At 48.8% G+C, this 11,500-nt stretch overlaps 1 long non-coding RNA gene across 1 annotated transcript; it reads left to right on the top strand.

Annotated features, from left to right (window-relative positions):
• The first annotated feature begins 2,599 nt into the window (after positions 1-2,599).
• LOC123581567 lies at positions 2,600-11,013 on the top strand. The gene is made up of 3 exons (XR_006703827.1): positions 2,600-2,709; positions 4,637-4,734; positions 9,562-11,013. It is a non-coding gene; the product is annotated as an uncharacterized LOC123581567 (long non-coding RNA).
• The last annotated feature ends 487 nt before the right edge of the window (positions 11,014-11,500 follow it).

Below are 11,500 nucleotides of genomic sequence, written 5' to 3'. Positions count from 1 at the left end.
TTTGGGTAATTGAAATCAAATTTTGTGTCAAAAGAGGAGCGAAGTAGGAGTTAGCTTTCTTCTCACTGGAGAAAAATCTCTATGTGGATAAAAACATCCTAACATTTAGTCTCGTCTATTTTGCTGGTGAGTCGAAATCAGAGCAGTGAGATCCAAGGAAGGGAAAGGATTTGGGAGATTTCTCCCCTCCCCCCCCCCCATCTCCCATGGGATTCTTTCTCCTCCATTGGAGCCAAAACACAGCAGATCGTGGCCATGTGGCCCCCAAGCTGAGGACAGATGTCACCTCAGCCTCCTGGTGTTCATTCATATGAAGAGATGCAGGGTGCGACCTACACTGGGTCACTCAGCCCCTCCGTGTCTCACATTTTTCATCTGCAGAATGGGATAATAAAAGTATCTGTCTCAATGGGTTGCGTGCAGATCACATGGGTTTTAAACATTAATTCAATGTGTTAGTTTAAATTAAATGGGCAAATCTCTCAGAACGGACCCAGGCACATTGTAGGAGCGAAGCGTTTGCGATTCTTCTGTCGTGAAGACGAGAGCGTGGTCCTGGGTATGTGTGAAGTCTTTGAAATCCACCTGACCTGCCTCCAAAACCCAGTTCCACCATATGCCTGACCTTGGTTGGCCAAGTCGCCTGAAGTCTCTGAGTCTCTTTCTTTCTCAAATTTAAAAATGGAGATGTCAATTCCTAACACTGGTAGCATTTGGAGGAAGAGGAAAGGATTGCATTTGACGATACGTGATGGGCCTGGTATCTGGCCCATGGCTAATTCTCTTACCAAGTATTTGTGGAAGAAAGTACCCCTGTGGCTGTAAGCACATATTCCCACACACATCCAAATACAATCATGTTGGACTACTTTCCCTTTTTCGTTTTTAACTTTTGGATACTTTGTAGAGAACCCAACTTAAAATCCCCAACCAGGGGAAAACCTAGGTTTCCTTTTCTGGCAAATGACCTCAGAAAAGAAGTGTATTAAGTCAGCTCAGGCTGCTATAAAAAACACCAGAGACCGAAGGGGCTTAGACAACAGACATGTATTTCCTCAGCTCTGGAGACTGGAAGTGCAAGGTCCGGGCTGGTTTCTGCTGAGGCGTCCCTTCCCGGCTGGCAGACGGCCGTCTTCTGTGTCTTCACACAGTCTTTCCTCACTGGTGAGCCTCTCTAGTGTCTTCCTCTTCTCAAATGGACACCAGTGTCATTGGATTAGGGCCACATCCTTATAACCTCATTTAACCTTAATTACCTACGTTAAGGTCCTATCCCCAAATATAGTTCCCTTGGAGGTTAGGGCTGCGACATGTGAATTTTGGGGTTCAGTCCATAATAGGAAGCTTTTATATCACTTTTTCTTTCGTCATTCATGCTCACTCACTCATTCAGAGAAACATCGTGTTGTATTTAGCCATTTGGAAGCCAAGGAGATCGGCCTCGGAAATCCCATCAACCTTTTGGTTGAGGATCTCTGTCTTTGGCCCTGGGAGGAAATACGTTTCTGTTGTTCAAGCCACTTGGTCTGTGGTCCTCTCTTGTGGCAGCCCTTGCAAATGAATCCACGCCCTTACTGAACTAATATGTACTTTTAAAAATTAAGCACCTACGACGTTCCAATATTTTTTACGATTCTGAATGTGTAGGTCCTGCTTCAGATTTGGCAAATTGGAATTTGAACCCCAAAGACCTGTCCTGCCTGTTCTTCCACGTCTAACCTCTGATCGTTGCGAGTCTCAAAAATCAGCCATCAGATACTTCTGCCTTTTAGTGGCCCGCACGGCACCTCATCGGATCTTCTACCTAATATCTCTAGTTAGCAACGGAGTCTGGAATCGGGATCCAGTAGTAAAAAGAGGAGGCTGTGTTTGAGCTAGGGTGAGCCTCCCCTGGGACCTACGACCTGTTTTCCCAGAGACATTCCAGACTTTCTCTTGTTCTGAAACATGCAACTTTTTTGTTGAACTTATGGAACTGTTTTACTCCTGAAAATGTCCTATAATAATTGGTCCCATTGGCATTGGGAAAGCTTATTGGATGCAACAGAACTGACTCTTTCACCAAAAACTAAACATGCACCCGGTTCACTTTTGCTTGAGGAATGAATATCTCACCCAGCTTAGACTTGCGTGAATCAGCCTTTTCTTGTATGGGTTTCTGTGGTTGAGCTCCTGGTGAATGTTTAGCCCATCTCCTTCCAGACCCTCCCTGACACCTCGAGGTTTACCATACCCTTGGCTCGGATGTCAGGCGAGTCACTTGGTTTTTCTTACTCTGTGTAGGTCGCTGGGCTGGGTGAGGTTCAGGCGAGCTCATGACCATGAAAGCATTTTGAAATCTGAGATGTGGTACCGATTGTTACTATGATACTATCTGGAAGGGTACAGTTTGTTATTTTCCCTAAGAAGCCGTTTCTTCCTTTCTATCGTTATCTACAAATATCTCCTACTTACACTGTAGCTTCTGACCGTGTCTTTATAACTAACTGTTAGATCAAAAAAGACTCCTGAGGCTGGATCTTATTTAATTATCCTTGATTTCCAGCAAGGCGGGCCTAGGCTAGGGGATAATAATAATTTTTTATTATTGGTCCTCTCGAGGACCAACCCGAAGAACAAAATTGCAAAAGCCGAGAAACAGTCCCAGCGGCAAAGTAATCAAGCATGAGAAGTTGCAAAATGTGATGTTGTATCCCGTCAGAGGCAGGGGTAAGGAGGGATACAAAGTTCGTGGCACATCTAGGTATTGCTCTGCCCCATGCCCTCATGTTATACACAAAGACAGGAATTTAGAAGACTATGCACTTTCCCCATCAGTGCCGCTAAACTTAGAGAAAGCGTGAGGAGGTCTTGAATAAGATAAATCCCACCCCACGGGAGATGCTGGAGGCTTGTCTCCTCCGGGGGCTCTGAGCCAGAGACAGAGGGGTTTTCTGGGAGAAATCTTGTGGCGTGCTCAGACGGGGCGGCCGAATGCTTAGTTAACACCTGTGTGTTATGGGAATCCCAAGCTGGAAAAAAAAAAATGACCCAGAACTGGGGGGTCTGTCTTTTAAAACTTTTGGGGAGCACACATCAGAAGCAGGTGGAAAACTGCTCTGTGGGGCCTCTACCACCCAGTGTTCGAAATCAGCTCATTTGGAATTTGTCGAGTCTTGGTTTACGGCTTAGTAGATGGTAAGTTCTTGCGACCATCCTCCCCACGGAAGAGCACAAGTATATTTTGCATCGTCTTCTCCTACTTTTACTCAGTTGGGCGCTTTCTGCGTCTAGCTACTACCTGTCCTGGTTTCTACTTTCTCCCAACTTCAGAGGTTCACACTTGTGAATGTGTGCATGTGGGACTGAAGGGAAGTTTCTGTCTGTTCTCTATTAGGACTCTCCTCCGTGACTCATTACCTTCAGCCGAAAAGTTCTTCTTTTTTTTTTTTTTTTTTTTTAAATTTTTTTTTCAACGTTTTTTATTTATTTTTGGGACAGAGAGAGACAGAGCATGAACGAGGGAGGGGCAGAGAGAGCGGGAGACACAGAATCGGAAACAGGCTCCAGGCTCCGAGCCATCAGCCCAGAGCCTGACGCGGGGCTCGAACTCACGGACCGCGAGATCGTGACCTGGCTGAAGTCAGACGCTTAACCGACTGCGCCACCCAGGCGCCCCAGCCGAAAAGTTCTTCTAAGCAGATTCAAGGGATTGTCAGAGAAGGCACAGTTTGAGGTTATTTTGAGCGTTTGGGTGTCTCCACGTCCAGTCGAAGGCCTCTGAAACCTGCCAGCAGTCCGTCCCACTTCCTCTGCATTAGATCTATTTTTATTTATTTAAAAAAAATTTTTTTTAACATTTATTTATTTTTGAGACAGAGAGAGACAGAGCATGAACAGGGGAGGGTCAGAGAGAGAGGGAGACACAGAATCTGAAACAGGCTCCAGGCTCTGAGCCGTCAGACCAGAGCCCGATGCGGGGCTCGAACTCACGGACCGCGAGATCATGACCTGAGCCAAAGTCAGCTGCTTAACCGACTGAGCCACCCAGGTGCCCCTAGATCTATTTTTATTGTGATTCTTGCTGTTATCACCGGAAGACCGGACAACTCTCTGGTGAAGGAGGATTCTGGAAGATGAGAAGTGTTTGTTCTCAGATTTCCCCCTTTGTTTTAGGGCCAAGTGCAATTCACCCAGCCTGTTTGTGATTGCCAGGGGCCTCCCCGGGGCCATCGGAATCTCAGGGTCAAAGACCTCCCCCGCTCCCCCACCCCCCATGCCAAGGATGCTGCCGCTTGGGGTTCAGAGTCCAGGCTGCTGGCTCAATCATCTCTCCTCACGCAGGAGTTCTTGTTTAGGGTCCACGTTCAGCATCTCTGGAATTGGTTTCAGTAGGGGATTTCTTCTCTGTCTAGATTACATGTCCCTCGAGGGTATGATCTTGAACTTCTGTTATGGCGAGGAGTCAACTGACATCCGCTGGATGTTTCCTTTGCTTTAGACATGTTCAGTAGCTCCCCAAGTCCTCAGGACAGTGAGCGGAAATGATCACAGAGGGATGAAGAAACTTGCCCGTGGTCACACGGTTGTTAGAGGAAGCACCGGAAACCGAACCCCCCCAGCTTGCGTTCTTTCCACCTTGTTGTCTGTTCTGCAGGCTGCCATTGAGGTTGACCTTCTCCACAAGTGTTCACCGGATGGTCCATGACGACGATGGTCACAGGGTAGAAAGGATGGAATTCTATGAATTTCTTGGTAAGTGAGGATGATAGCTTCGCTCACCAAATCTCAGGATGTGTCACGGGGGGACAAGCCTTTGGGCGCAGAGGACCGGAGAAAGGGGTGTCCTCTCTGCCAGGTAGAAATCTTCAAGAAGGAGGTCTCAGAAGGAATTTGGGGGGATAAGGTGGCTCTGCAGGCCAGATCTCAGAGCTTCAAAGTCAAAGATGTGTTACTTACAGGATAAAGTCCCTGTCAGTTAGTGTGACACATCCTGCTCATCATCTGACCATTGTCTGTGGGTCCGGCCGCCGTTTCCACGACCCTCACCCTGCCCCACACGGACAGCCTGCTATTGACCACTGCCCATGCTTCCCCTGCCTAGAATGTTCCTGTTCCCTCTACGTCTCTCCGCACTTTGAATGAGGTCTACTCTTCCTTTAAGTCTGAACTCTGCTGTCTCATCAAAAGCCTTTTCTGGGCACAGTCCTGATAGAAGCTTTTCAAGGGTACAGATGACACTCCGTTTCTTTGCCCTCGGGACTTAGCACTATGGATAATGCACAGGAGACCCTACACCGGAGTGTTTCTTGTGAGGATGAATGGATAAATTCCTGGCACAGCAGGGAGAGGCCGTGTGGGGCTGAGATATCCTGCTGATCAGGAGACCTGAGCTCAGTCTTCACTCAGCCCCCTATAGGCTTTGTGCCCTCAGGCAAATGACTTACCTCCAATACTGAGATTCCCCGTCTATGAAATGATGTTAAAGCCTTGCTCACCAGGTTTATGAGATTAAAAATAAGATAAGAAATGCACACTGTGATGCAGGATTGGCTATGGGTTAAAAATCCCATCCACCCACACAAAATTAAAGATTGATAAATTACACTGCATTCAAATTAAGAAGTTCTGATCCGCAAAGGACACCATCAAGGAAGTGAAAAGACAAGCTACAAACTAGGGGGTCCTAAACGTGACGTCAGTAACTGCCCACCTCTAGGAGTAAGAACCCCTCGAGCCAATATAAAAAAACCTCCCCAGTAAATACGGACAAACGCAGAAGCAGGCCTTTTGCAGAACAGGAGACACATCGGATGAATAAACGTATGGAAAGGGAGATCGAGAGCACACTGAGATGGCTTTGGGATCCATTTGACTGGCAAAATGGACATTTCCGTGTTTTGCAAGGAATTTGGGTCAGTGGTGTTCCTGCTACTTTGCAGTGGAAATGCAGTCATTTTGAAAAGCAACTCATGATTGAACAAATCGGGAGACTCTAGATGCTGGCGAGGATGTGGAGACACGGGAACCCTCTTGCACCGTTGGTGGGAATGCAAACTGGTGCAGCCGCTCTGGAAAACAGCGTGGAGTTTCCTCAAAAATTCAAAATAGATCTATGCTATGACCCAGCAACAGCACTGCTAGGGATTTACCCAAGGGATCCAGGAGTGCCGATGCAGAGGGGCACTCGTACCCCAATGTTTATAGCGGCACTTTCAACCGCAGCCAAATTATGGAAAGAGCCTAAATGTCCATCAACTGACGAATGGATACAGAAGATGTGGTTTATATACACAAGGGAATACCACGTGGCAATGAGAAAGAATGAAATCTGGCCCTTTGTAGCAACATGGATGGAACTGGAGAGTGTGATGCTAAGTGAAATAAGTCCTACAGAGAAAGACAACCTCTGGCGGGGGAGGGGAGACAGACGCTGGTCTATGGGAGAAGCACAAGATAAATGTTAATTAGAAGCGTCTAGTTCTGGGCTTGGATGGTAGGGTCAGGGAGTTCTTTCTGCTTTTTTTTTTTTTTTTTTATTTAATTTTATTTTTTTCCAATTTTTATTGAGCTTCTATTTAGCTACCATAATATCGGTTTCAGGAGTACAATTTAGGGTTTCGTCACTTTCAAATCACACCTAGTGCTCATTTTATTTATTTTTTAAAATATTTATTTATTTATTTTGAGAGAGAGAGAGAGAGAGAGCACGAGCACAGGCAGGGGAAGATCCGAAAGAGAGGGAGAGAGATTGAATCCCAAGCCGGCTCCGTGCTGTCACTGCAGAACCGGACGTGGGGCTCGAACTCAGGAACGGGGAGATCGTGACCTGAGCCGCCATCAAGAGTCAGATGCCTGACCGACCCAGGGGCCCCTCCAGGGCTCACTTTAAACAAATAAGCCCAGACAATGCAAGGTCATGCAAAGCTCCATGATGACGGGTTGGTGTGCCATCGCCAATTCAATTCAGTTCAGCTCAGTGTACCTTTTCCTCAAATACCTTCGTTACGTTCTCTACTGTGTGTGCACGTGGGTCCATGTTCCAAGTGTTTGGGTGGCAGGAAGGGGAGTAAGAAAGGTGGAGCGACTCTGGGTCGGTTTGTAATTGACCACAAACGGAGAATGATCACTGTAAACAACGTATGATCTCGGGAAGAGTCACTGCCCTTCCGTGCCTCAGTTTCCCTGTCTCTGCAGAGAAGAATGGACCCAATTGCCGAGTTTCTGCGGCCCCTCCCTCCATCCCTCCTCACTGTGCTCACCTTTTCCTCAGCCTTCTCCTCGCTCCGGGGTGTTCTCCCCAGTCGCTCTCTCGGGGAGCCTGGGGACGACCAGCGGAGGGCCACGTGCCGAAATCTGGCCGCACATCCTCGCTGGCATCTAGCTTCCTGCTCCGTCCGTCCAATCACGTTCGTTAATCACACCATTTAGTGCCCTGTAAACACAGCCACTGCTTCATTTCCCCGCAAGCGTCCTTGGCACCGGTGGCCGGGGAAGATTTGTTTCCAGTCATGAACCAAATATGAAGGTCACATGATTTCGTGATTTTCTTCCTTTCCAAAGAAATATGGGAGGCGTATGCAGGCCAACCTTCCAATTAATCCTGAGAACAGCTGCCTTCGAGGTGGGTGAGCCTGAATATTATTCACTCTCGTGGTCATTTATCAAAGAAAAGGAACTGTCTGCCGGCCTCCGATAGCTTTGATTCACTGGGGTCTAGAATGTGGTGCAGCTGGGAGATCCCTGTTTCACGGGTACGATCCAGGTCGTTACTTGGACCTGCGTGGGCTCTCGAGCAGCCAGGACGGTGAACCTTCTGTGCCCGTGGTGTGGACTGCCCTGCGTACTCACACGCGGTGCCTGAGTCGGCATCCACCTGCTGGCCACAGGGCTTTGGGACACCCAGGAACCCCCCAGTGGCCCTGCAGGTGCCTGTTTACGCCCGGTGGCTTTTACATCGCTTGCCTCCTTAGCTCCGGTGAGCAGGGGCTCTGTCAGTCGTAAGTGCCGCTGGACGGACGGTGGGCCACCTCCCACAAGAAGAGCACAGGAGGAAAGCATCAGAGAGAACCTGTCGCATCAAAAACAAAACCAGCAGGGGCCCCTGGCTGGCTCAGTCGGTTGAGCGTCCGACTTCGGCTCAGGTCATGGTCTCGCGGTTTGTTGAGTTCGAGCCCCAGGCCAGTCTCTCTGCTGTCAGCATGGAGCCCCCTTCGGGTCTTCCGTCCCCCTTTCTCTCTGCCACTCCCCCGCCCGCACGCTCTCAAAAATAAATAAACGTTTAAAAACAAAGCAAAACGGTATGTCTATTGCAAACAGCTGTATTCAGGATCCTAGGAGGATTTCACTTGCCCCTGAATCTATATAGGCAAGGAGATCTCTTTTAGTGCAGGTTCCCCCAAATTCCGCTTCGTCCTGTCTGATGGATGGATTCCCCGTGATCAGAATGGACCGAAACACAGAAGTCCTCCATGGTCGCAGGAGATAAGTCCATTAGGAATGGGGTGGTGAATTATGTTCTGGAACGGCAGGGACCGGGGAAATTAGGTGGTAGCATATTGAGGGAGCACAAAATGAAGCAGAGAGAGAGAGAGAGCGAGAGAGCGAGCGAGTGAGCGAGCCTGAGGCTGAGCGGATCCTGAACAATGGTCAGGGCTCCACGTAAGAGGGCAGCGCTCTTACATGGATGTGATTAACTTTTTGTGGGTGGGGCCCTCTCATAGAATCTCTCTCTGGAAGGTGACTTAGGAATTTTCGTCCCGTTCCCAGGCAGGGAAATGGAAAAACGTCTTCTGTGCTTGGAGGGGATACATCCAGGGTCACATTCCTCAGGGCGCGCGTCATTGGCTTCTGACCTAAGCAGACTGCTCGGTCCTTGACCCTCTTCCTGGGGTATCCAGCTCATGCCCTCAACTGTCACACACTTGCTTGGGTCCTCACGTCTCTGGTCTCATCCTTGATCTCACTCCTGGGGGTTTGACTCACACATCCAACTCTCTCCTCGCTCTTACCCACCTCGGATTTCATGTCTGAACTTAATCCACTTGCCCCAAAACCTGCTCTGATTTCGGGACTATCACCAATTCCCCTCACTGAGGCTGGAATTCTGATGTCATCGTGTATTAGCCCGGGCCTCCAGAATCTACAGAACAGGATGTGTACGTATAGAAAGAGATTTATTACGAGGAATCGACTCATGCAACTATGGGAGCTGAGAAGTTTCAAGATCTTCAGGTTGAGTCGATCAGCAGGCTCGAGCCCCAGGAAAGGCCAGTGTTTCGGTTTGAACCCAAAAGCAGGAAAAGGCCCAAACTCCAATTCAAAGGTGGGTCAGGCTGGAAAAATCCTCTCTTATGCAGGACTGTCAGCCTTTATGGTCTACTCAGACCTTCAACTGATTGTGTAAGGCCCACCCAGACCAGGGAGGACAACGTCCCTTACTCAGTCCACACACACAAACAGTTGATCACATCCCAAACACCCTCACAGAACCACCCAGAATTGTGTTCGACCATATATCTGCGCAGCTGGTGGCCCAGTCAGGGGCCACATAATAGGCTAACTTGTCATTTCGCTGCACAGGTGCTCAGTTTCAACTCAGCAGGCAAGTCATCTTCTCTCAGACGCTCCCATCCCTCCGCTCCGTGGCGTTGCCATAGTCTCGAGAGCGCTCGTGGCTCATTCTGCGCCTTCAAGGGCTGATAAGCAACCTGCCGGACCTCTCTGCTCCCAGAGTCAAATAGGCCACTCGCACCTCTTTGCCTGTTGACCCAGTGGACTCTTGGCTGTGTCCCCAGCGTGCTCTCTTGCAAATGTGTGCACATGCCTCATTCTGGAAGATATGATTGCGATGTGGGACCCTGTGTCTCTGTGCAGCTTCATGCATCTCCCAGCCAAGAATGGGCATGAGAAGCCGGGAAGACCCGAGTCTGAATCCTGACTATATGAATTTCTAGCTGCGTGACCTGGATGGAGCTACTTAATTTCTCTGAACGGCAGATTCCTTTATCTGGACAGCGGTGCTAAAACCCTTTCTTCCAGCGCGGGGGACTGTTAAAGAAAATGCCCAAACGGTGTCTGGGTCCTAGTACACGTCAAAAACTTTTGTCTGATCCAAGAAGTGGACTTATAACCTTTCTCTCCTAACGTTTCATGAAGTCATCACGTGCTGGATGTGCAGTCCTCAGGTATGATTTTCTCCCCATTTTAGGGGGGCTTTTCCCCAACGCACTGTATTTTCTACATAATTTTTGGAAGCGTTCGAATATATGGTCAGTGTTAGTAATCTCTTTCTCTCTCCCCTTTCTCTTATGGCTGATGACCTGGCCCGAGTCTTCACTTGGGAGTAAGGACCAGTGCTAAAGTTCTAAGCTACAGAAGTCTGCAATCTGCGGTCGCCAGGCACGACCTAGCGCCGTTCTACTGTTGGCGTGACCCCCGTAAGACCAGAGGATGCTGCGCTCTGGGCCTCGAAGGCACCAACGTGAATCCCCACCCTGATTCTTCCCAGGAGAAGCGAAGCGTGGAAAATTATATTCAGCTGCAGGAGTTTTCAGCCTCACATTCGGAAAGAGCAGAAGTTGCTAGAGGCTATTTTCAGAGAACTCCTAATAAGTACAGAACCCAAATACAGACATGGTTGTTAACACCCTGGGAAATGCCAAATCCGAGCTGGATCGCAGCCAGCAGAGAAATGGAAAGTCCTAGATAGCTTATCTCAGAGCCAATCTGTATTACGTGGGAGGCGCAAGAGGCAATTGCACGGGAGGACACGAGCTCTCCTTCTAGGCTCTGCATCAGCGCCTTGGACCGACAACATCAAGGTGCATCGGGCATTTTCTGAATCTGCGAGTAGGTCCCTTGTCTTGCCCTGTGTTCTATCCTGTGCTTCCAGCCTTCTTCTCCTTCAACCCACCCATTCTTCCTGACCCGTTTCATTCATTCCTGGGGCTTCAGGAACCTTCTCTCCCTCAACAAATGACTCCTTGTGATAGATCTCCAGGCTTGAGTTTTTAAACAAGTTTATTCTATTTATTTGTTTGTTTGTTTACTTATTTATTTAGAGAGAGAGAGAGAGAGAGAGAGCACATGGGGGAGAGGCAGAGAGAGGCAGAGAGAGAATCCCAAGCAGGCTCCACGCTGTTGCACAGCCCGACGCGGGGCTCGATCCCACGAACCGGGAGATCGCGACGTGAGCTGAAATCAAGAGTTGGATGCTCAACCACCTGAGCCACCCAGGCCCCCCAGCCTTGACTTTTTGTCTGCATGTCAGGCACCTGTTTAAGTCCGTGACAGACACCTAAACTCAGCATGCTTTTCTCCAGCTCTGTTACTCAGCACTGGGACACAGGTTCTTTGACTACAAGCCAAGAGTTTTCTGCTCTCCACAACGACGCCTTGGGTAGTTGACGTGGTGGCTAATTGAAGTTAAAGCACCCATTTAGAATGGTTTTGGGGGAAGGTGACAGAAAGTCTGACTGTGGCAGTGATTAGAATTTGGATTCTGAAGATTTGGGTTCAA

Source organism: Leopardus geoffroyi, chromosome A3 (genome assembly GCF_018350155.1).
Source record: "Leopardus geoffroyi isolate Oge1 chromosome A3, O.geoffroyi_Oge1_pat1.0, whole genome shotgun sequence".
Classification (NCBI taxonomy): domain Eukaryota; kingdom Metazoa; phylum Chordata; class Mammalia; order Carnivora; family Felidae; genus Leopardus; species Leopardus geoffroyi.
Note: the sequence above shows the minus strand (reverse complement) of the source record. Positions and strands in the feature narration are given on the sequence as shown.